This window comes from Podarcis tiliguerta (genome assembly GCF_965153285.1).
Source record: "Podarcis tiliguerta genome assembly, chromosome: 8".
NCBI lineage: Eukaryota > Metazoa > Chordata > Lepidosauria > Squamata > Lacertidae > Podarcis > Podarcis tiliguerta.
Genome location: NC_139541.1, coordinates 1876445 through 1900451, shown reverse-complemented (window position 1 = coordinate 1900451; position 24007 = coordinate 1876445). Strand labels below are relative to the sequence as shown.

The following is a 24007-nucleotide window of genomic DNA, read 5'->3' as shown; positions in this document are numbered from 1 at the left end:
TGAGTCTAGAAAGAGAAGAAAGTTGGGGAAACCTGAGTAGCAGAAGAGAAAGCAGGAATAAATAAGCAAAGACTGCCCACATTTCCTTTACTAACTTACTTTGCAGATGCTGCTACTCCTGTGCTAATTAAGAAGGAGGGACAATTACTCCTCGCCTCCACACCAAAAATCAGCTCACAGATTAGAAACCTCAGCCAGAGTGGATTGAGAAGGAAAACTGACACCCAGCTGGCATACACAGAACAAACAGGTTCTGAGCAAAAGCTATTAGTCCAAGAACAGCCCAGCTAAATGGAACGGGGTCCCACGGAGAAGCCCAGCCAACTATTTCCACCTCTGCAGAGTCACAAGCAGGGCTGGACAGGTGAGGGGGGGCCTTTCTTTTAGTTTGCCCCCAGAGGTACCTTGCCTCTGAACATGGTGGATCCATTTGGTCATCATGCCCCAGAGCTGCTGGCAGACAACAATTTCTCCACAAATGCGCCTGGTCCTTCTTGCTAGAGTCCATCACCACATCTTGTGGCAGTGAATTCCATAAGCTCATAACTTCACATGGAAATAAGTCTTTCCTTTTTCTCAACCTTGAACCTACCAACAACTTCAAAGGGTGACACACACAGAGCAAATTATATCTGGCTTAATGAGGCATTGAGAAGGGGGATCTTTCTTTGCTTGTGTTGAAAGCACATTTTACAGAGCAAGGAATCCACATCAACTGTTTCCATCAAATACATCACCACACTCCATCCCTCTGTGATTCTATGGCATGCAGAGTTGCTTACTTCCCAACTGTCCAGCGGTCCTATGCCCTGCTGAAGCAGCTGTTCTGCACCTTCACTGGCAGGTATTAGCTGGCCATCACACTTACCCCCATGCCCAGAAAAGCATTCCCTGCTGCTTCTGCAGATCAGGCTATTATTAAGGGCACAAGAGCAAGCCTAGCAAGGGGCTTTTTGTTCGCTTTTCCTGGTCAGCTGGCAACCCTATTCTGTGTGGCTATGGGATGTGTGGGTGTGGAGAAACGGCAAGGGAGACGAGGGCTATCTGGCCAGTTTTGAACTGGAGAGTTTATTTAAAATAAAAAGCTACATTGAACGGCTGTTGCCTCCCATGCTTTGTACTGATGTGAACAAGCCCCAGGGATCTATTTGCGTTTTTCAAATTACTTAAGAGAAAAAAGAGGGAGGAGAGAGAAAAGAACATTAAAAGCAGGAGGGGAAAGAGACTATAGAGGCTGAAAAGAAAGCAGCCCAGATGGTGTTGTGTACACACACACAGAAGGGACTTTTTTGTGTTGCTCTGTTTGAAAAGTGGGGAGGCCGCCCCAGACATGCAGGGTTCAAATGTTTGCTGACAAGAGAGACATCAGTATTTCTCCTTTTTTTTCCTTTTCCTTTTTTCCCCTTTCCTTTTTTGGGAAGAGCTTGTCAGTGGGGGAGGGCAACAGACCCAAAAACTGCAGCAGGTGGAATAAATATTACATTAAGATTGTGAGATATATATTAGTGGTGAAGGAAAGGAATAGGAAAGGTTGAGTAGTGCTATTACTAGCCAAATATCTGCTAGAACAATTTTCACGATTCTCTGCCTGGGCCGGGCAGCTCTTGGGCCCCAAGCAAGAAGCCAGAGCAGCTGGCTTAGGGACAACCCTCCCCCCTCCACACACCTGGGGGAGGACTGCCAAGGCGGTGCGAATGCTGCAATCCTACCCAAGAGTCAAGGCTTCCCCTTACCTGGAGGCAAGCCCCACTGAACTTCACAGGATTTGCTCCCAGGGAAACACCAGTGGGATCGGGCTGCGAGCCTAAGAGCGCAGAGGACGAGCGCATGCCTCGCTTGGAAGGCCGGGAAACTTGCCTCTAAGTAACTATGCAGGCGGGCAGTGGAAGACGGGAGTGCCTGGCGTGCTCTGGTCCAGGGGGTCACGGAGAGGCGGACACGACTCAACAACAACAACTATGCAGGCAGGAGGGTCGGGCTCCCAAATGATGCAGAGGGGTGGGGTGGGGGCGGGAATGCCCCGGGCAGGAGCCGGGCGGGGGGGGGGGAGATCTCGTAACGCGCTCCTCCAAAAGTCACCAGAAGAAACTTGATCCGGAGCAAACACAGGCACACGCCCCAGCGCGCGGGGGGGGGGGGGGAGTTGCGAAGGAAGGCGAGAGGCGAACAGAAAACTTTCCACAGCTGTTTTTTTCTTTGGCTTAAAAAGAAAACAGGCCCACAAGAGGGAAGCAAGCCTAAAACAACATTTTAAACCTGCGTTAGCACGAGAAAGAAGAAAGGAAAACGAAGCCCTTGTGAGAAATAGAGGTGGGGCAGAGGTGCTCCGCAAAAGCTCTTGAGAAGAGCGATCCAGCGCATATTTCCCTGGGAACTGTTGCAGCCAGCGGGACTTACTCCTCAATGAACGTGCAACAGGATCGCGCCCACGTTCCAGATAACACTTGGTCGTTTGCAAAAAAAATATGGGGGGGCCCAGCAACAAATAGGCAAATCATCTCTCTCTCTCTCTCTCTCTCTCTCTCACACACACACACACACACACACACATAGCAACACCCCAACCCTCTCCGGAGAGAAAGGCGCTGGCCAAGCCCATCCTTGGCCAATGCGCGATCTACTGGATCCCAGGAGAAAGCAACGGAAGGAAGGACGGGCGGGGGGTATATCGTCACACTCTGAGCCCCTTTCCAAAAGGGAATCATCTTTCTCTCCTCCCCCCCCCCCCGCCCAGACAAATGAATTAATTTCACGCCAGAAGCGCTTCTCTGCAATGTTGATGTTATGGTGGGGAAATCAGAGGATGGGAGGATCTGAAGCGCAGGCGAAGGAGAAGACGAGGGGGGGGGGCCGCGCGTGCACACGGCATTGTAGGCAAAGGGGGTGGCGTTATCTGACGGGGGTCTCCCCAAGGAAACTCTCTGTCGACCGGGCTGGGCGTTCGCCAGGCAGACCCCCCCTCCCGCCCCGCAACACGCCGTTTTGGCCCCGGGGAGGAGAGATGGGGGCGCTTCTTTTCTGCTTCCTTTCTCTCGCCTGCGCGCAGCGTCCGCCCCTCGAGCGACCCCTTCCCCGGACCCCGCCCGGCAAGGTAAACAGAGGCAGACCCGGCGGCCAGACAATAGCGGCGGCGGCCCGAGAGGAGCCCAGCGCGCCAAAGGCGGGGAAGACCCGCGGGCTCCCGGGGCGCCTCGGCGCTCACCTCTCCGGCAGCCAGCCCCGCGCACCGTCCTCGGCTCCGCCAGATGGGAAAGGCGTAGATCCACAGTCCGCACCCCGCGCCGAGGGGACGGCCACCCCAGAACTTCGGGCGACCCTCCGGCCGCTCCTACGCGGCGCTGCTCCGGCTGCTCCTCCGCTCGGCTGCTGCCCTGCTCGGCTGGCGCGGGAGTGTTTTCCTGGCTCCCTCGCTCGCTCGCTCGCTCCCGCCTTCCTTCGCTCCCTTTTGCTTTCACTCTCCTCCTTCCTTGACGTCAGGCCGGGGCGGGAGCGCCAGGCGGGAGCGGGGGGCGGCGAGGGCGCGCGCTCTCCCCCCACCCCTCGCCCTCCTCGCTCCCGCGGGACGGGGTCGCTTGGCCGCCAGGCTCCCGGGAGCGCGCCCCCTCCGCGGCCGAGGAAGGCGCCCGGGGGAGGCCCCGCAGCCCCCGGCCCGGGACTCTGGATCTCGCAGGTGCACGTGTCTACCTGGGGGCTTACAACTCACGGAGCCACCATTCCGCGCTCACTCGCCGCGAAACAAAGCCGAGCCTATTATGCTCCGCGTCCGGGCGCCGGGGATGGATTCACACGGATAATTCAAGCGTATTCGCGCCTGTTGAGCGCTGCCCTCTGCTGGGCAGAGATTCTTTCTGGATGTTACCTTCCTATTCCCTACACGGCGGGGAGGAGTTTCCTTCCCTTCCCCGCGAATTCGTTTTACTGGCTGAGTTTCCTTCCAGCAGGAGCGGGTTTCAGATACAGGATTAAGGGCACAAGCCCGTTTAAGGGGTGCACGTGTGAAATGGCTCCCCCATTTGAAATGGGTGGTTTTCTTGAGTCAAAATGAGAGTACCCCTAAAAAAATTTTTAAGAAAAAAACACACTGGATATAGGAAGCATACACAACCTTCACAAATGTGCAATACATAAACAATAATAAAGCATAGTAAAAAAGTAATTTGGGAGGAGGAGGGAGCACCACCCCACTTGCCTTCCCATCACAATGACATTGCCTTCTCCGCAACCCAGCAAAAAAGATCAGGCCAGTGGTCACATCACCCCAAAGAAGTGAGCACGCAGTTTTGCCTCCAACCAACTGGGGTTGGTTGAGGTCTTTCCAGCCTCTGCCTCCTGGGGCGTTCACACGCCCATTTGTTCTGCATCCAGTGGTTTAGTTTGTGAAGCCACGTGGACACAAGAACATAAGCCACAATTCACATCTATCTGGGAGTTTCTCAAGAAATGATGTGCTTTGATGTGTGTCCCCCCAGCCCCCGCAAGCTTTGATCCAATTGAACAGGTGAGCCAGATGAAGACATCCATGCCCACTCAGATGACTGATGCAAGTGCAATTTGAAACAGGGATTTAAGACGGGTGATGTAGGTACTTAAAAACACCAGAAGAGCCCATCTAGTCCGGCATCCTGTTTTTGCAGTGGCCAACCACATGCCCATGAGAAGCCAGCAAGCAAGACCCAAGCCTTCTCCCCTCCTGTGGTTTCCAGCAACTGGTGTTCAGAAGCATTGCTGCCTCTAACTGTGGAGACAGAACATGGCCATTGTGGCTAGGAGCCATTGCTAGCCCTCTCCTCCATGAATTTGTCTCATCCTCTTTTGGAGCCATCCAAGTTGGTGGCTGTTGCTGCCTCCAGTGGGATTGAGTTCCACAGTTGGCCTTGGGTACTTGGCTTGAAGGAAGGCGCCCATGAGATTCCTCCTGACTCTGGCTCTATGAGCTTTGGTGCTGTGGGATCTGATAGGGGGGGAACCTCCTCAGTCACAAGCATCAGGCTCATAGCCAGCTCCTTTGCTGGTGAAACTGCAGCCTTTGTCTCAGTTTCCCGATCACTGCTGGGCTCCCGGGGCCAAGACCCCTCTTCTCCATCCCTGTTCTATCCCTCCTGAAGGCCAGTCAGGATTTCATGTGGCTCAGAGGCTGCTCTCTTAGGCAATATAAAGACAACAATAACAATGCACTTTAAATTATTCAAAGTTATTTGGTAATCCTATAACAACTTTGTAAAGTAGGTCTGTATAAATATCCCCAGATTGCAAGTGGGAGAGGGCATGGCAAGAGAGTTGGCTTAAGCAAGTCCTAGTAACTTTTGAATTGAGCACAGGTAACTTTTGAATTGGGTTTCTCGGCACTGAGAATGAATGGTACTGGATGCGGTCAGTGAGCTGGAGCCAAATGAATACTGTAATGAGTCCTGCTAGTGCCATGGTACCCTTGCCCCCTAATTGGCTCTGACAGGCTAAGGAGAACCCATCCCCCAACAGCATGTTGGGGTGAGGAGAGGGGAGATTGTTCCATCAAAGGGGGTTTGTGAGAGGTTTTACTTGTCCCGATGTGCACACATATCTTTTGTCCCAGTGTCACATCTGACCAAAAAGGTCTTGCAGGTTTTTCAGAGCATGGTGCTGATCATGCCAAGGTGGAGCTTCAATCCCTGTATGGGACAGCTGCATATTCCTGCAATGCAGGGGGTTAGACTAGATGATCCTCTGGGTCCTGTCCAACTCTACAATTCTATGATTATAATTCTATGATTATGACTAGAGGCAAAAAATGGGGTGACTATACGCACCACAAACAGCAGTCCCTCGTTCATCTGCTCTCTAACATGAATTGGTTTTATCCTACACAGAGTAGACCCATTGAAATTAATATACAGTTAGGTTAGTAAAAGTTAGTTGGATATGATCCACTGTCTCTGGATCAGTCCTTTCCAACCTGGTGCCTTCCATATGGTTTTTGGACTACAACTCCCATCAATCCCTTGCCATCGTGGTCAATTGTCAACAGCGATGGGGATTGTAGTCCAAAAACCTGGCAGCACCAGATTGAGGTCAGGCCACCAAAGAGGCACAGCCAAGCAGAAAAGACTTCTAGGAATCATCTCACAAGCCACCTGTTGTACCTTATTGATACCCCCACACATATATTCTGAACTCAGGCATAAAGAGCAGCATATAGACAATCCTAATAGATGGTTGCAATTAACAAGCAAACACCTGAAGCTGGGAGGTCCTGCTGGTGATCTGCAGGACGGGTGGGCTGAACCAACTTCAGCTTTGCACACAGCCTACCTCATGGGTCACCAACAGAGCACCTGAAGGGATTTTCCACCAGCGATGCTAGGGTGCCAATAGATGGCTTCTTCCTGAAGCACAATTGTTGTTGTTTTTTGGGGGGTAGTGGGGGGACCTTCCTAGAGAAAGCAGTTGGGTAGGGAAAGTTGATTCCTGCCCATCTCTGGCACAGGCCTATTTGTTTTGTCTGGGTGCCCTTATCTTTTATGGCTTCATTGAACATGTTGTGGCCCTATGGCAGACTCCCCAGCCTAGTTGTTGTTGTTGTTTAGTCGTTCAGTCGTGTCCGACTCTTCGTGACCCCATGGACCAGAGCACGCCAGGCACTCCTGTCTTCCACTGCCACCCGCAGTTTGGTCAGACTCATGTTTGTAGCTTCGAGAACACTGTCCAACCATCTTGTCCTCTGTCGTCCCCTTCTCCTTGCGCCCTCCATCTTTCCCAACATCAGGGTCTTTTCCAGGGAGTCTTCTCTTCTCATGAGGTGGCCAAAGTATTGGAGCCTCAACTTCAGCTTCAGGATCTGTCCTTCCCCCAGCCTAGTACTTTCTAAATCTATTGGACTCCCAACTCCCAACAGCACCAGCTTGCATGGCTGCATTTCCATTAGCCCCAGCATCCTAGAGCCACACTGGGGGGAGCTGATGGAAGCTGTAGCCAAACCACCTGGAGGGCACCAGGTTGTGTTTCTCTGCTGATTCTGTTTTATCCCTTTATTGGAAACCGCATTGGAATCAGCATACAAGTTGCCTAAATAGATAAGCTGATGACTCCTCTTTCCCTGCACCTGGGCTTTCACCATCCATGCAATCCTGTTATCTCTGCCTTCCTGTCATTTGCGCTGTGCTCTTGCACAACACCCATTTGCCTCCAGATCAAAGGGGCTTGCGTGGGAACAGGAAGCTGCCTCCCCCACATGGGCTATTGTCCATTTAGCTCAGTGTGGATGGGGGGGGGGGGCTTTTTCAGCCTGAGAGAAGCATGCCAGGGGGGCAAGGCCAGAGGCAGAGGAGAAGGAGAGAAAGGGATGTGGCTCTTACCTTTGTGCAGGAGGCTGCACCCCAGCTGTGCAAAAGTCTGAGTCTTCCACAGGCACACCTCTATGCAGGGAAGCAAGAGGCATTAATATCATGGTTATATGACACATTCCTCTCACGGGAGGACCAAGGAGAGGGCTGGAAGCCCAGAAGTGCTCCCCAGCCGTGACTGGTCCTCTCTGTCACCTGCTCCTTGATCCTTTATCAACAGATGTCAGGGACTGAACCTGAGACCTTCTGCATGCAAAAAAGGTGCTCCACAGTGGGGCTCGCAAACTGGCATGTAATAATTCTGCGTGCGGACTTGCATTTGGATCTTCCACAGCAAAACTATTTGGAGCTGCCCAGCAGGCATTGCAGTGAGTGGGGAAAGCAGCAGCACTTTCCAGCAACAGCAGTGACTCACCTTGTCTTCATCCCTGGAAAGGTGATCATGCAAGCAATACGCCAGCTGTTGCATCCGCCTGGCGGAGCTTAAAGTTGCAACCGAAATGACTCAAGTGACGGTCAGCAAAAGGGAGCACCAGAAAGACTTGGCTTATGAGTGCAAGAAACTTGGTGTGAAGAGGCCTGTAATGGGGGGAAGGAGAGTTACATGGCATTCTTAGAAGACTGGCCCCAGGATATCCTCTCTGGAGCTGCAATAAAATATGTGAGGAGGGGGCCCTAAGGCAAAAGAAACAATTTGCCCCACTAATGAATATGCAGCACAATAATTGCTTCCGAGCCAGCCTAATTAAAACCATTCTTCTTGCCCAACTCCTATTTCTTTTATTCATTCATTTTATTATGTTTCTGTCCTGCCTTTTTGCCAAGGAGCATGCAGTTGGGGCATACAGCTCTCTGCCTCCCCATTCTCTCCTCATAACAACCTTCCAGGTTAGTCTGAGAGATGGTGACTGAGAGATCACCTGGTGAGCATCATGGCCAAGCTGGCCTTTGAACCCTGGGTGATCCCTCACCACACCACACTGGCCTTCGAATGAGTTTGTGTCGGAGAAGGACATCTTGATGGACTGGGTCCCCCCTCGGGGTGGGGGTGGGGTTCTACCTCACGGAAAGGGCTTCAGAAAGACAGGAGATGGCTTTAAAAGAGGGCTAGACAAAGTGATGCAGGCTGCCAAAGGCCATTGGCCAGGATGGCTGCGTTCTTCTGTGCAGAGCAGCCGCCGGGAATTGCAAGTGGGAAGAGTCCTGCTTGTGGCTTCCCACTGTGTCTGCTTGGCCATTGTGAGAACAAGATGCTGGACCAGATGACCTTCTGCCTGACCCAGCAGGGCCTCCTGATGTTCTTACATTCATCTCTTGAGGATATTGTAGTTCTCAATTTCCTGCATTAATCTTTCAGTTGACCTGGATGGTGAACAAGGCTCCCTTCTCCCAGCTGCATCTGTCTTCCAGTTTGCACCTAAAACCTGCCACCTCTGGTGTGTGCGCTGTAACTGCTTATCCCAATCTGCTGCCCTTCAGATGTTTTCAGCCGCAACTCCCCTCGGCCCCAGCCAACACAGCTGTGCTGATGCTGAAGCTGATGGGAGCATGGCTGTGGTGTCTGGGGATGGCGGGAGGGAGCTGTCGTCTGAAGGGCACGAGATTTAGGAAGGCTGCATTGCAGCCTTAAACTGGCTTAATCAGAGTTGGAAGGGACCCAAGGGTCATCTAGTCCAACCCCCTGCAATGCATAATTGTTCTTTTCCCAGGTCAGGGGAATCTGAGTGTTGTAGTTCTCTCAAAGAGGATTATGAATTCTCAATAAAAAATGGTCAGCACTCTCACCAAACTACAATTCCCAGAATGCTTTAGGAGAAGATGTGACAGTTTGCTATAATCAAAATTGAGCTTACTCAGCAGCGGACATGTTTGCTGCCTTGCAGCAGAGCCATCTCTGCTGCTTCCTTTTCCGAGCATCCGGAGCCATTTCCATTCCCAGTATGACTAGCATCAAAAACAGGCAGTGGTCTCAGTGTGTGTGAATGGTCGCAGTTCAGCGGTAGAGCATCTGCCTTGCAGGCAGAAGCTCCCAGGTTCAATCCCCAGTATCTCCGGGTAGGGCTAAGAGAGACACCGCTGCTTGAAACCCCAGAGAGTCACTGCCAGTCAGTGTAGACAATACTAAGCCAGATGGACCAATGGTCTGACTTGGTATATGGCAGATTCCTGTGTTCCTGTGTGCACAGCGGGCAGAAATGCCCTGTCCTTTCATCTTTAAAGATTCACTGCTGTGCCGCAAGCAGAAAAACATGCAAAGCAAATCCTCCTGCACCCCCCCATCCCCTGGGGAAGCATCACCTCTTGAACGTCAGCCTGTCTTGTGGCTGATAAAAGGCCAGAAACAAATGGTGTCGACCTTAATCCACCCTTGTTCTCCTTCTCCCGGCCTCTGTTTCTTAGGGTACACAGCACACAAGCAGAAGTCTAGAGCTGGCGTAGGACAAGCCCTGCGGCAGTCATGAACGCCTCAGGGTACTCCACTTTTCCTTTGTCAGATGTGGTTTCCTTCCTTTCTTCTCTAACAACCCTGCTGGCTGCTTGTTCTTCAGGGTCTCTCCTTGAGACTCCCTTATGGGACAGAGAGGAGTTTTCCACAAAAGGAACTGGGCTTTCGGCAGCTTTGGGGAAGGCGTGCAGCTCAGCGGTCACAGAACATCTGCTTTGCATGCAGGAAGTCCCGGATTCAGCCCCCAGCACTTGGGACAGTCTTCCTGCCCAAAGCGCCAGGAGAGCCACTACCACGCAGTGCAGACCATAATGAGCTAGAGATGGATCAGTGGCCTGGCTCCATTGGAGGCAGATTCATACACTGTTCCCCTGTTGTTCCTACCATATTGGGAGAAAACAAGTTGTCCCTGCTGCAGATCACTGAGCTTTAGTCTCTGAAGCAGTTGTGCAGGGAAGGGGGCAGAGGACAGTGGGCGCGCTGTTGATGGTGATGGGAGTGTAATTGCAACAGCTGGAAAAGGCAGCCACCAGGCAGCACCGCCTGTCTTCTTCAGCTCCAGCATCCGTTTAAGAGAAGGCAGGCAGGATTCTGCATCTATATAGCACCTTGCATTAGAGAGTCCCGGGTGAGTGCTACGTCAGCGTCGCACTGAATTAGAGTCAGGAAAGCAATATTCTGGAGAGGCAAGGGGAGCAGGGGACAGAGAGAGGCTGCTGTGCCAGGCCTGGTGGCAGGCGTGTGGCAAACCACTCAGGCAGCCTGGTGCTCTCTGGGGGTTTTGGACTATGACTCCCATCAACTCCAGCTAAGCATAGTTGTAAATGGTGATCCCCAAAGCTCCAGTTGCTGCTGGGAAGTTGTCCTGCAGCACAAGCCTTTCTGAGGTTCACAGGAGCTGTGCAAGAGTGTGGCAGAAGGAACAGGGAGGTGTGTGTCCCGCCGTGGCCACCAGAGCCCAGCTGGACCTGTTTTCAGGCCTGGTCAAGCCTCTGGATGTGCACAGATCAGGAGGGGAGGCATTTCCTGTCACAGAGAATAAGACACACCGTCTCATTCCCTGCTGGCTGCCTGCAAGTCAAGTGGCCGCTAAAGGCCCAGCTGCAGAGGGTGGCTCAAAAGTCAGAGAGAAAACCAGCCATGGAGGAGTGGGAGGAGGAGGCAGCGCTGAGAACCAGGGAACATCCTGTGCAAATTAATGTGACAGAGTTGGTGAAGTGATGGCATCACAAGCTTGTTTCACCTCCAAGAGTGTGTTTCAGGGGCTACTTCACCAGCCTGGAGCTCACCTAATATTTTGGGCTACAACTCCCATCCCAACAGGGCTGGGGCTGGTAGGAGTTGTGGTTCAAAACATTTGGAGGGCAAAGTGAGCTAGTGGTGTTGGGGAGCTGACCAGGATGTCCCTCCATGCCCATCTGCTGGAGAGTCTGTGCTGCTGGCCTGTGTGAGGACCTCAGAGGAGGGAGGCCCCTCTGTCCTGCAAGGCCTCCTGGCGCTGACTTTGCCATCTTTCCGGTGTCAAGTCACGGTGGTCTTCTTCTTGCAAACATCTGCTGGGATGGTTATTTTGCACATTTTTAGCTGATTATCCCTGATGTTTTGTCTGCTAGGATAATGTGGCTATGGTATTGTGGTACTCCTTAGACTCTTTTATATTATTGTTTAATTTTTGTACATTTTAATCTGCTGCAAGATGAGTTTCTTTTGAAATAGATGTTTAAGTCATTTAATAAACAAAGTGAAACTTTAATAAACTCTGGATGCTGCCTGATTCCAGCCTGCCAGACGGGTATCATCCTTCTAGTCCATGACTGGGCTCTGAATGGGCCTTTTGCATCACCTGCTACTCTGAAATCCTTTTTTAATTAGAGATGTGAGGAAGTTGACATGGGACCTTCTGCAGGCAAGGAATGAGCATTGTCACCTTGCTCCCTGTGCCCTCCTTTGCTGGTCTGTGTCTGGGGAAGCACATTGGCTCAAGCCTCCCACATTCAAAAAAAATTTTTTTTAGCCCAAACTGTCTTGGCTGACTCCTGGGATGGCTCCTGGGATGTCAGCAGCTTTCTTTGCCCTAAGTATACCCACCTCTCAATTCCAGGAAGCCATCGACATCAAAGCTTGCTCAGTTTGTGGGGCCAAGGAGGCACCTCCCAAATCATGCACTCTTTTGAGATTCAGATTACTCTCAAGCACCCAGAGGCACCAGAATCAATCAGCACAAGCCAATCTCAACTGCATCCAGGAGCAACTGTGCCTCCGGCATTGCTCTCTATGTGCATTTGTAAATAACCATGCCAAGCTTCCTTTCTTCGAACCTGCATTAACGTTATACATTTGCTTCTGGAATGGAGCTTATTTCTGGCCACAAAGGCCTTAATATTCTGCTTCTCCAGCTGAGCAGGACAGTGCTCTTGCCCAGAGGAACGGTAATAAGCAGAGCCTGACCATCTATCCCTGTCTTGGCTCCCACCCTCTTAACTCCTTCCTCATTCCTCCAAATTCCCCAACCTGGTAACCTCCAGATGCTTTAGAGTACAGCTCTCATCAGACCCAACACCATCTGTCCATATTTGTTGGAGCTGTGGATTAAAACAGCTGGAGGTTCTTAGGCTGGGGAAGGCTGCTGTCAGGTGTTTCTTAACTCCAACCATAGGAAAGCTGGTTCCTAATAGGTATGCAAGTCCCAACAGAACTTGCTTCCCAATGCACATTGTGCAGGGTCTGGACGCAAGGCTATTAGAATGGGAAACTGGCTGGTCTGACTGGGGAAGGACCATAGCTCAGCGGCAGAGTATTTGCCTTGCATGCAGAAGCTCCCAATGGCATCTCCAGGTGGGGCTGGGAGAGGCTCCCTGCCTGAAATCCCGAAGAGCTGCTGCCAGGCAGTGTTGACAGTGCTGAGCAAGACAGACCAGAGGCCTGACTAAGGGCTCATCCATCCATGGACGTGGCCAGGATTTTGTTGGGGGTGGGCAGTGTTAATCTGAGGCTCTAGTCTGGGTTCACATTCCCCCTGGATTTTGCCTCATGTTGTTTATGGGGAGAGTGGTGCCCCCTAACCCTTTGTCCAATCCCTTTGCCTGGGAGTTTCCCCTCTACCACACAGGCCCCTTTTGAACAGCCCTGCTGCCTCAGCATTTCCCTTGTCTCTGTTGCAGATGATCATCCAGCTTTGCCTGTGTAAACAGAGGCTTCCTCTCCCCTCGCCGGGGTGCCTGGCAGTGTGTAATCTTGGCCTTGGCGGTGGTGACTGGGGCTAGAGTTCACTGACGCAGATCTAGGCTATTGCAGGATATGGAGAGTGTCTGGTTATGACAGCACCTCTCCTCTGAAAGACGTATCTTTACTTGCTGGCCTGTCATCATCCGTCGTCATCCCATGAGAATTAGGATCAGGAGTTAAGTACTGAGGATCCAGCACGTCAGACGGGGATGGCAAGTGTTGATCTTCCACAGCTAACCTTTGACAAATTAAAAATTAAGCTCATTGGTTCATATGGCAGACACTGGAGAGTTCTCCAAGAACTCAGATGTGAAATTGTTGATCTCCTGGGTGGGGGGAATATGCAGCTTGTCACTAAGGATGGTGAAAGCGCCACATAAACTATAAAGAGATCCAAACAGGATTTCTCCAAAGTCTGATTGAACAGAGAACAAAAAGTCAAATGAGGTTCAGGGAAAGGAAACCTAAAGTGTTACACACAAACAGAGCAAAGAAATCTCTATGCACACCTTCTGGACTGGCAGTGGCTAATCAGGAAGGGGATCTTGCTCTTGAGGCTAGTGCAGAGGGTGGCCAGGGCCGGCTCAGCCCTTGGGAAGAGTGAGGCAGCTGGCTCTGTCTGGCAGCAGCAGTTGGGAGGCAAGCAGCAGTAACAGCAAAGGTTTATGAGCTGTGCCCAATGTCCACCATGCACACATCATGGGTACTAGCCACAATAGCTATACTCTATGTCAGTGTGCCAAGCTAAATTGAAAGGGAGAGGAGCAAGGCAAGAGGAAAAGTTGGCAACTCTCTAACAGCCAATGGAGCAGCACTTGAGTTCCTTTTACGTGGAGCATTACATTTTATGGATGTGTCAGTCACAAGTGGAGCAGATGGATGAGCCTCAGTATGGGGTGGGAGAGACCAGGGCAAACGATTAACACACCCACACCCATTTGCTACACTCCTAATGGGGAGGAAAACAGCCAGCAGATCAATCCCATCCCAATCTGCTTCCTAATCTACGCTCTCCTTCCTTTTCATCCAAAGGGAAATTAATTAGCCAGGCCTGCATCTGTTCCACACCCACCCTCTGCTGAACAATGCAAGCGCTTGGGTCTCTCTGCCTAACCCACCCACACAGACAGTTTCCCGCTGCGCAGATCTCCAAACAGGAACTCATCCATCACAAGCTCAGGACCTCGTGTGGAACTTCGAAGCTTGCACTCCCACAATCATTCACAACTTCTCTCTCCATCCATCTGGTGCCTGCTGGAACCCCAGCCCTCTTCCATTCACACGCAGCACGCAATGGTTCCCAGCTTCTCCTCCTATTTCTTAATCAGCTATCAAGCTGATTCTATTTCTTCGGTGCTTTAGGGTGCAAACTAACATGCTGAAATTAGGCATATGAAACATTGCCCATCATTTATCACCATGTGTGGGAACATAAAGGTTTTTTATAGAACAACTATTTTTATTCATTTTTCAGAAACCAACACAACACAAACGGGGAGTGCAGAGGCCACTTCCAGCAAAGAGTTTACATCTGGCATGGAAAGATTTCCATGAGAACCTGTCTGCCTGAATCTATCTTGCTTAGTGGCTGAATCAGATATAAAATTTGACCAAACTACATAAAATTTCTGTGTTCTGACTTCTCCTTGTGCACAAAGTTCCCAAGTCAGTTTGTCCATGAGCACAAAACTCCACAGTTGTTGGTGCCAAGTTATTGTCAGACCAGCACCACACTTCTCCAAACATTTGCGGTCATAAGCCTTGCAGCATTTGTCAGATGGGTTATCAGATCTTCAGGAACGAAATCCTAATTTTCAAAGTTAAAAATGAGGAGAAGAGCCATTTTGGGGTTTGGGTCCTTTTAAGGGGGGGGGGAGGAATTGGCAGCCAGCCAGCCACACTGATTCTCAGCCATTTTTTGGTGCCCCCCCATCCGCCCTGCTCCCAACAGCCAGTCAGCATTCCACAGCCGCTGAGGATGCTCAGTCCTTACTGGGCTGCCTTAGGAGGTTATTCATCTAATTAAAACATTTGTGTCCCACACTTCAGCCAGAAAGGTTCTCAGAGCAGCTTCCATACAATCTGTTAAAACAAGGCAGTCTTTGCCCGCAGGGTTACGATCTAGAAAACAAGGGACAAGGAAGGAAGGTGGGGGTGGGACAAATGCAGGCAGCAATTTTTAAACAGCAGTTCTTATAATGTGCAGGTTGAATGGAAGCAGTTCAAGGGCAGCCCAGTCTTGATGGAGCTGCTCTTCCAGCAAAGCTGGTGGAATATGCCCTGTTTCCCATGTCTCTCCTAAGGCAGCCTGATGGAGCCCCTTTGGTGTCCCCCATCTCACCCAAGGGCTATTCATTTATTCAGACACTTCTGCAAACTTCAGGAATTCACCAAGCCGGCTCGTGCCTCCTTGTTGTGCTTTGATGATGCTCTTCTGGCCTTATAAGCATTGGCACTCATTCCTGTACAACATAAATAGAGGGAATAATCAGCAGTACTTTTTAAAAGAGAGAGATCGAGAGAGATCCCACTTTATAATTTAGAAAGAATTCTAGCTGGCTTATGATAAAAATAAATAGCAACAAGCTACTGACAACATAAAAACATTTATTATTATTATTATTATTATTATTATTATTATTATTATTTCTATAAATTATCTGTGGGTCTTCCATAAAGGTTTTTATTGAAGGGATGGAATAAACATTTTCTACACAATGTGATCATTAATTCGCTAAGTAGAGGTGTGTGTGTGTTTAAGCAACAGAATTGCATTTATTAAATACTAACTGTTTAGGCTTTTTTTTTAAAGGTCTTAGCCTAGCACTTAAAAGTCACTGGGTTATACACTACTTAACTCAAGAGTAGACCCATTGAAATTAATGACCATGTCTACCTTGGGTCTATTAATCTCAATGGGTCTACTCTGACTAAATGTTAGTTGGTTGTAACCCATTCAAGCAAGGAGATCCTCTCTGCAGACTATGGGTGGTAGTCAACAAAGCTTTACTCAGAGTAGATGCATCAAAATGAACATGACTAAGTTAATTTCGATTGGTCTACTACTGCAATAAAACTCCGCTGACCCCCACCCTGTGGGTGTTGCTGCTGCAGGGAAGGTTCTCTGAAGGGGCCCCTGAAGGCGGCAGGGGAAGTGGCTCCGGAGGCCACCTTTAGATCCTGAATCCCTCCCCCAGCTGGATGACAAATAACAATGAATTAGCATGTAGGCACCCAAACATTTTGGTCCCCAAAGCACTTCTTCAGGCATCATCACTGGATGTTGCTGGACACCAGCTCCCATCAGCTCCAGTCACCATGCCCATTAGCTAAGGGTGCTGGGAGTTAGAGGCTCAGCAGCATCAAAAGGGACACAGGTACCCCCATCCCTGACTTGCAACAACCCTGCAAGGTGGGCCAGGCTGAGAAAGAGTTAACTTTAACAACTTAAGTTAGCAGGAGCCTTTTGTGCATGTTAGCACTGACATCTGTCAACATGTGCAGATCCACTAATGGTTAAAGGTAGGAGAGCAGCAGGCAGCTAAAAAATTGGCATCCTGATCGAATGAGATGCAACCTGGGACCTCTGTGTCTCACACTCTGAGGGAAAGCTTCGCCTGTGTTGCTGTTTCCTCCAGGTAAGCCGTCCTTAGCACCTGGGAGCAGGGCAGAGGCTTGGGAGGGGCGATGGCTGATAGTAAAGATGGAAATGCCAGCCTTCTGAATTCTGGAAGAAATAACAGTTGCTCAGTCTAATCTGAGCTCCCGGCTCACCTCTGCTCCCTGTGCTGTTCATGGAGGATCACATCATAAATGTGCTTCTTTTCTCTCTCCACTAGATACTTACCGGTGCCCGGGGCTGCTCAGGTTAGTCACATGTTACTGCTCCTTTTCTAAAAGTAATTTGCAATCCCATCTGAGCCCCATGGGCCAGACCTCGCTCTCCCTGGAAGGAGCTGCTGACCCTTCCTTGGCTGGGGCTATAATTAGCCAAGCCCAGAAGTGGTGCAAAAACCTGCAATTGGAGAGAGCCCTCAGGTGGGATCACACCTGAGCCAGAACGAGGGCAAAGGAGGTGGTTTGAAAAAGGGCTCCTTATAACTGGGGTGAATCACCAAATTATTTTAATAGTATGTAACCTGATCCTGGCTGTTGATTCAGAACATAGCCCCACTGAGCCTCCTAAGGAAGGCTGGAAGGACATGCAGTGGTGGGAACTTTATATTGTCTTTATACCAGTTTTAACTATCATTGTTCCCCCACCCTGACAAAAAACTCTGGGGAATTATAGATTGCTCCTGATCATTTCTGTTTAGCTGAGAAATCTTTAGCTCTCCTTCCAGAACATTCCCATGGGGGATAATGCATTCCTTTTAAACCAATTTCACTCTGTGGTGTAGATGTTGGTTCTGACCTTTAAAGCCCTAAACGGCCTCGGTCCAGTATACCTGAAGGAGCGTCTCCACCCCCATCGTTCTGCCCGGACGCTGAGGTCCAGCGCTGAGGGCCTTCTGGTGGTTCCCTCACTGCGAGAAGCAAAGCTACAGGGAACCAGGCAGAGGGCCTTCTCGGTAGTGGCGCCCGCCCTGTGGAACGCCCTTCCAGCAGATGTCAAAGCGATAAATAACTACCTGACATTCAGAAGACATCTTAAGGGAAGTTCAGGGAAGTTTTTAATGTGTGATATTTTAGTGTATTTTTGGTTTCTATGGAAGCCACCCAGAGTGGCTGGGGAGGCCCAGCCAGATGGGCGGGGTATAAATTATTATTATTATTATTATTATTATTATTATTATTATTATTATTATTATGTGGCCCCCTATGTCTGAAGTCGGGGAGCAGGAGAAGGGGCAGAGGCGGCATAACACTGCAGCCTTTCCCAAGCTGGTCCCTTCCAGGTGTTCTGGACTATAACTCCCAGCGCCCCAGCCAGCACTGCTTGAGAGGGACTTCTCTCACAATAGTTCTGTTGTTTACTATTTTGCTCCTTACAGAGGATAACATTGCTGCTGCTGGCAATGCTCTTGCATTGCATCCATTCATGCTGGTGGCGATTGTGCAAGATACCTTCCCAGTTATGCATCATGTTAAATATTGGGAGAGGAAGGCAACATTTGGATTTTTCCTCTAAGGTGCCAAGGTCTCTAAGTGGTGGGGCAAAGCATGGGCACACTAGTCCTTCGCCATGGGTTGAAATGAGCTCGTGAGCTCTGCCTTGGCCAGTTGGATGGTGTGACTCTTCCCACAGAATAGGCTGAATTGTGTCTTGGTATGGTCAGGGTTTCCCAGACTTCTGATAAGCTGAGGACACACTGCCCCCCCAAATTAGAGGTTGGGGTACACAAATAATTCTCTCACTTTGGGGGTGGGGAAAGGTTGACTTCTACAAAGGCTAAGAGTCAAGGACTGCACTTCTTCCTTCCATGAGCTGGTCCCTTGTGTGTGCGCATGAGGACCAAATAAGGTGTGCATCCCCATTTAATTATTTCACTTGCCTTAAGGAAGGGGTGTTTCTTACAGAAATGGCCAGGGCATGGGGGCCCAATCCACATCAGAACATTGACATGGGGGCAGAGGAGCTTTAGCCCTTCCCCTGCTGCAGTCCCAATCCAGATCAGTCCTCCCTGCCTACAGTTTGCATGAGGGCAGAAATGCCCATTTGTTCCAGCTGCATGTTTTTCTGGAGGGCACTGATTTGAGTCTAGAGTGCAGTGGAGGCAATGCGTTAAAGTTCCACTGCCTCCTCACACCACAGTCAGGTCACTTGCGCAGGCTATTTCTATAAGGAAAATTCTGTAGCAATAATGTCACATGTACTTGGCCACTGATTTGGGACTGCTGCCCAGAGCAGCAACTCATTCAGAGATGCAATGGGCAGCCTTCTTCAAGGATGGCTAATTTGGCTTCATCTGTGCAATGGAAGTGATGGAATGAACTAAGCATTTGCACCTGATGCGGAGAGGTGCAGAGTTATCCGTTCCCAGTGGCAGCTATTTGAAGACATGGTAGGCCAGGATGCTGAATCATGCAGAGATCAGTAGGCAGCCTCTTCCGCAGGTTTGCTCTTTGGGCTGAGGCACACTTTGGGAATTAATGATCTATCTGGTTAAGAGAAGTCATTTCACTTTTGCTAAGTGATACAAGCAACAACCTCAGGCTGTGAAGGCTTGTTTGAAAAGGGCGTGTGCTCCCCCCATGAAAAACTTATCTGCAAGGAAACCGTATTTCTGGTGCAAAATGTCAAAAACTGCAGCTGTCCAGAAGCCCCACCCATAGCGTGAGGGAGACCGCAGCTGAAGCAACAGATGGTCTCTGACAATAGTTCAACGGCAACAGGGAAGGGGGGGGAGCAGGGGGGGACACAATCTGACTTCGGAAATCAAAGTTTATTTGTGGAGAGGCATAAAAAGGGTCTGTGCTAACACAACAGCTGAAGCACGGCAGCTTCTCTCAATGTGATGGAATCCCTGTGTAAATCCATATTCACCAAGAATCATCGTGCCCACCCTCCAGTTGTGGCTTCAGGTCAGCTTTGGGGGGTTTTTGGGGGGGGGGGGGTGGACTGAGTGCTGGACTTTGATCCAGGAGCTACCAGCTCAAATCTCTGCTTACCCTTTATCATCCTACAGCCAGGTTGAAATTTATGGTGCTCTCTGGAGAAATGGAAGGATGAATAGTAATAAAAAGAAAAAGCTCTTTTTTTAGACTGTATCTGTCCCAAATACATACTATCCCAGTTCTTCAACAATGACAATTATTTCACATGCATTGGAATAATCTCGCATCACACACCTACAAAAATATGTGCTGGAAAAGTTTATATATAGTGTTAAGTGACCCGGAGTTACTGCACTGAGTAGGTACACTTCTGAGTTGATGGAAAGACACAGCTGTAGTAGAGAGAGAATAACAATGGTGGATGTTTATAGAGCACCTTTTGAGTGTTTCCCTCCCCCCCCCCCCCTTACACTCACTGCAGGAGGAGGCAAAATGGAAGGAGGCGGAGGGAACTTTCAGACTGAGTTAAGTTTCATGTGCTTAACCACCATTCCAAACTGCAACACCTTTGTTACACAACTGGGCATTCTCAGCCATAGGAGTGTGTCCCTTTCCACCAAAACAAGTCTTTGTTCCCACATTTACTCTTTGCAATAAATAGAAATGTGCATCTTGTTCCTACTTGTGTGACAATTAACCCCACCCTGGGATTTCCCAGTTCTGTTGAAACCCGGGATCTGCTTCAGCTGCCAGGTATTGCTTCCCCCTCTCCCAGTTCGCCAGCCTCTCTCCAGGTACTGGAGGGCCGAGGGGGCTAAACTGGGCCTGAGGGCAAGCAGGATGTGTGCAAGAAAGGCAGCAACTGCAAGAAGGGCAAGTCATGGGCAAGCAGCACTTTCTTCATCCCTTTGGCTGGCCCAAGGTGGTTTAAAGGAAATCTTAATGGTTTCCCACTTTCTCTGCACATAGCTAAAATAATGTTTATTATTTTTAAAAAAGAATCCTGGCCATTTGCTGCCTCTTAACCAGAATCTGCTGCCTTCCTTTGCCTAAAGCAAGGTAAGGCTGCATCCTTTGACAGAGTTCCCCCAACACTTCCTGTTATCAGTTTGGCAACCCGCCCACAGCCATCTGGCCAGTCCCAACTGGCAGGAAGACTGGCCAAGTTGCTTCCAAGGCCATTTCCCACTTAGCAACTTGCAGATTTTGAGCACCCTTAACAGTGACAGGCAGGCGGGTGTCACCCACAGGCCGCCATCCAGAGGGAAGTTCTCTAGCATTCTTTGCAGACTGTGTCTCATTAGGGTGATCATTTACACATTGACAGGAAAAGAGGAAACACATCACCAAAAGGAGAAGAAAAGAAGAGGCAGTTTTGCATACAATTTACATATGCCAATTTATCTGTACCACTTTAGCTTTCTTTAGAAATACACCTCAGGCTTCCAAAATGTTTTGGGAACAGCTCAGAGAAGGTGGGGTGTGCATTCAGAGTGTGGCCATTGCTTTTGGACCTGCTGGGATGCAACTCCGCTTGTTGCAGGGTTTGCAAGGGGTTAAAGCAGATAGAGAAGGGAACCTCCAAGATTCCCAGTCTGTCTCACTATCCTTTGATCTCTGTGCTGACCTTTCTATTGATGTTAGGCTGATATTCTTAGAGTTGTTGACCTAGGATCCTGCTTCCCCTTTCTTCATGCTCTTAATTCTGAAGCTGATGGAGAGAGGACATATTTGTGTGTCTCTCTGCTGAGTGCAAGAGGCAAGCACAACTCTCCGCAACTCCAACTTAGTTGGCTAGAACTAGGAACTCTTTTCTATCCAAGTGTTTCCTAAAATAAACCTAAGCTTTCTTATTTTCTGTGAGCAACCAAGGTAAGCCTGCTCTCCCAGCAAGGATTCAATACATAGTCAGCTTCAAGCTGTGTGCTAACTCTGCCAAGTAAAACAAGTGCCACCAATATTTTTTGCTGCCTGATGCAGAGAACCCTTCCCCATGCCAGCACCATTAAAGCTTGCTGCACCATTCAGCAATTCATTTCTGCATTCATCTGTCACCCTAAATGTAACCATCTCTGTATAGAGGTTTAGGGGAGGGGCAGTGCCTCTGGTGGGGCCAAGTCATGCTCCTTCTGGGGTGGTTTGTGCACCTTTGGTCCGTGTACTCAGATCTCACCTGTGGCTCTTAGAAGCTGTCAGCAGGCGACAGCAGCCACATCCCAGGGAATGGCTTCCACTGGCTGGCTAAACCAGGTGAGGGCTGCTGATGGGTCTGAAACCCTTGATGAGTTAGGGACTTTCCCCTGCATGCAAATACAGGTTCAGGCAAATTGAGCAGACAAGACCAAGAGTGGGCTAAATGGCCAAGAAGGAGGTTGTTGCGCTTGCTGTAGAGGGAAATGAGGGGCAGATGGGGCTTGTCAACCTGGGAAGGTAGCCCTTCTAGAAGGAAAACTCTGATCCTAAATCTCCATTGCTTTGCAGCTATATTCATTCCTAAGAAAGCAGTAAACCCTGAGGAAAAATTTGTAGCCGCTGCCTTGTGAGAAGTAAACCCTACACAAATCTGGAGAGGAGTCCTCAAGACAGTTGGATGGCACCTCATACATCTCCTTCCAGCAACTCCTGCAGCCAGCTGGTGCCAAACATATTGCTATAATTTCCTTTGAACCACATCAGAAAGGCCGTTTTGTCATCTGAGCAGTCCATACACACTGCCCAAGCATGCATCCTGGAGAGGCCACTTCGGTGCTCCTAATGCAACAAAAACAACGCAGGAGGCAGCAATCGCAAGTTACCACTCTCCGCAGCCACAGCAGGTGCTGTGATTCTCAGTGCTTTGACTTCACACCCAGAGACACTCCATTGTCTCTTGAGTACAGATTGGCAATCTGTTGCTTGCATTTGTATTGTTTTTATATCTTTGGAAGCTGCCTTGTGAAAAGATTTGCTAATAGGCAGGGTATATACCTGTGAAATAGACGTGTAAAAGTCCACCGCTTGCGTCAGCTTCTGCACCTTGCTGCAAGGTATGGCTGCCTGTGGATGCAGTGAGGGACTCCCTGAAAAAGGCAAAGGGAGACCCTGCCTTGTGCAACCCACAGCCTTTCCCCCAATATCTTTTCTGGCCCTCCTTGTCCCTAGAAGAGCACCTCCCACCCTGGAAGTGGATATTTACATTGCAGTTGGGACACTGACCTACCAACAACACTGGTGACTGAACAGGACAGGGCCTGGGTGGCTTGTAAGTCCCCAGCTAGCCTAAGAGCCTGGCATGTCCCTTCCTCAAAGGGCTAAAGATAGAGAAGCTCAGGGGCTAATCCTGAGGGATTTATCACCAATCCCAGGACCATTGTCCCACATAGATTTCACAGGGCACAACCTGTCTGACTTCATTGTGCTGGGAAAGTGCCCTTGTATTTGAAGAGACGGGTGGGAGTCACAACCCAGAACTCTGCTTGCATCATTGGTTTCCCCTGCCCTGAATCTCATTAGCATTTATTTACATGTAAAAGTGTGCTTATATGGGATGCATTGCAGGATACAGATTCGACATGAGTAAATTATATGGCAATCTGAGTTGTTCACTGCTCTTGGCTCCCTGCCTGCTTGCACCAGGAGTTGCCCAACATCACCATAGCATACTGACGTGCTTACTGGGGCTGATGGGAGCTAAAGTCCAAAACATCTGGAGGCCACCAAGTTGGCGAAAGCTAGGTTAGAGTACTGGACAACCTGGGACCTTCTGCGTGTAGAGGATTTTTCAGACACAAAAATGTATTTTTTGGGGGGGACCTCCTTTTTAATCTTGAACCATATAATTGTATGGTGGTAGTGCTGCTGTTGCAACCAACCTTAAATCAGGCCACAGTCAGGGCCCTGATCCACCAACCAAAGCCAGGCATCCTATACCCTTGAGATATCCCCAAATGGGAATGTTAGTAATTTGCTTAATTCAAAGCAGAAGCAACAAAGGATCTTTGCTCATAGTTCAGTAACTTCACAGCTACACAACACAGGATGGAAACCTCTGGCCTGGACCAACCCTTCTGTTAGGTGGCCCAGCCTGCAGTCTCAGGGGTTCTGGAGGACACTATGTCATCAGTCCCATTGGCTTCTGCCTGTGGAATGGGCATGTTGGATCAAATGCTGCCTCCTCTCATTGTGAGCTCTTGTAGAAGACAACACAAAAGGCAGGAAACTTCCAAGATGAAACCAATTCCCACATGGAGCCCAGACGGAAGTGGTTCCCTGTCCTGGCAGACATAAGCATCTGGGCTGCCTGATTCCACCACCCAAAGAGGAATCACAGCTTTGCTGCTGCTGCACACAAACTGCCGCCCACACAACCACTTCCCTGCATGACAAATGGACAAAGAAGTCATCCATCTCCTAATGGGAATGCCCAACGGGTCCCCTCTCAGCTGCTTGCAGCGACTTCTCAGCCCTAGTGAAAATGGCTGCAGGCCAGATCCAGGCCCACTGGCATTTCCTGCTTACAGGTAAAATATGCTGCTCATTC

General features: G+C 49.8%; 2 protein-coding genes across 3 annotated transcripts in view; both read right to left on the bottom strand.

Moving 5' to 3' along the window:
- Positions 1–3872, bottom strand: part of SEMA4C (semaphorin 4C) — a 59541-nt gene extending 55669 nt beyond the window's left edge. The window contains exon 1 of one of the 2 annotated variants that reach the window (XM_083456608.1): positions 3685–3872. The gene's annotated coding sequence lies outside the window, so the exon portion shown is untranslated. Of the gene's footprint in view, positions 1–3202; positions 3471–3684 lie in introns of those variants that run through there. The other variant, XM_083456607.1, reaches the window with a different exon arrangement.
- The window catches only part of ANKRD39 (ankyrin repeat domain 39), a 320177-nt gene that overhangs the window by 81826 nt on the left and 214344 nt on the right, over positions 1–24007 (bottom strand). The window lies entirely within an intron of this gene.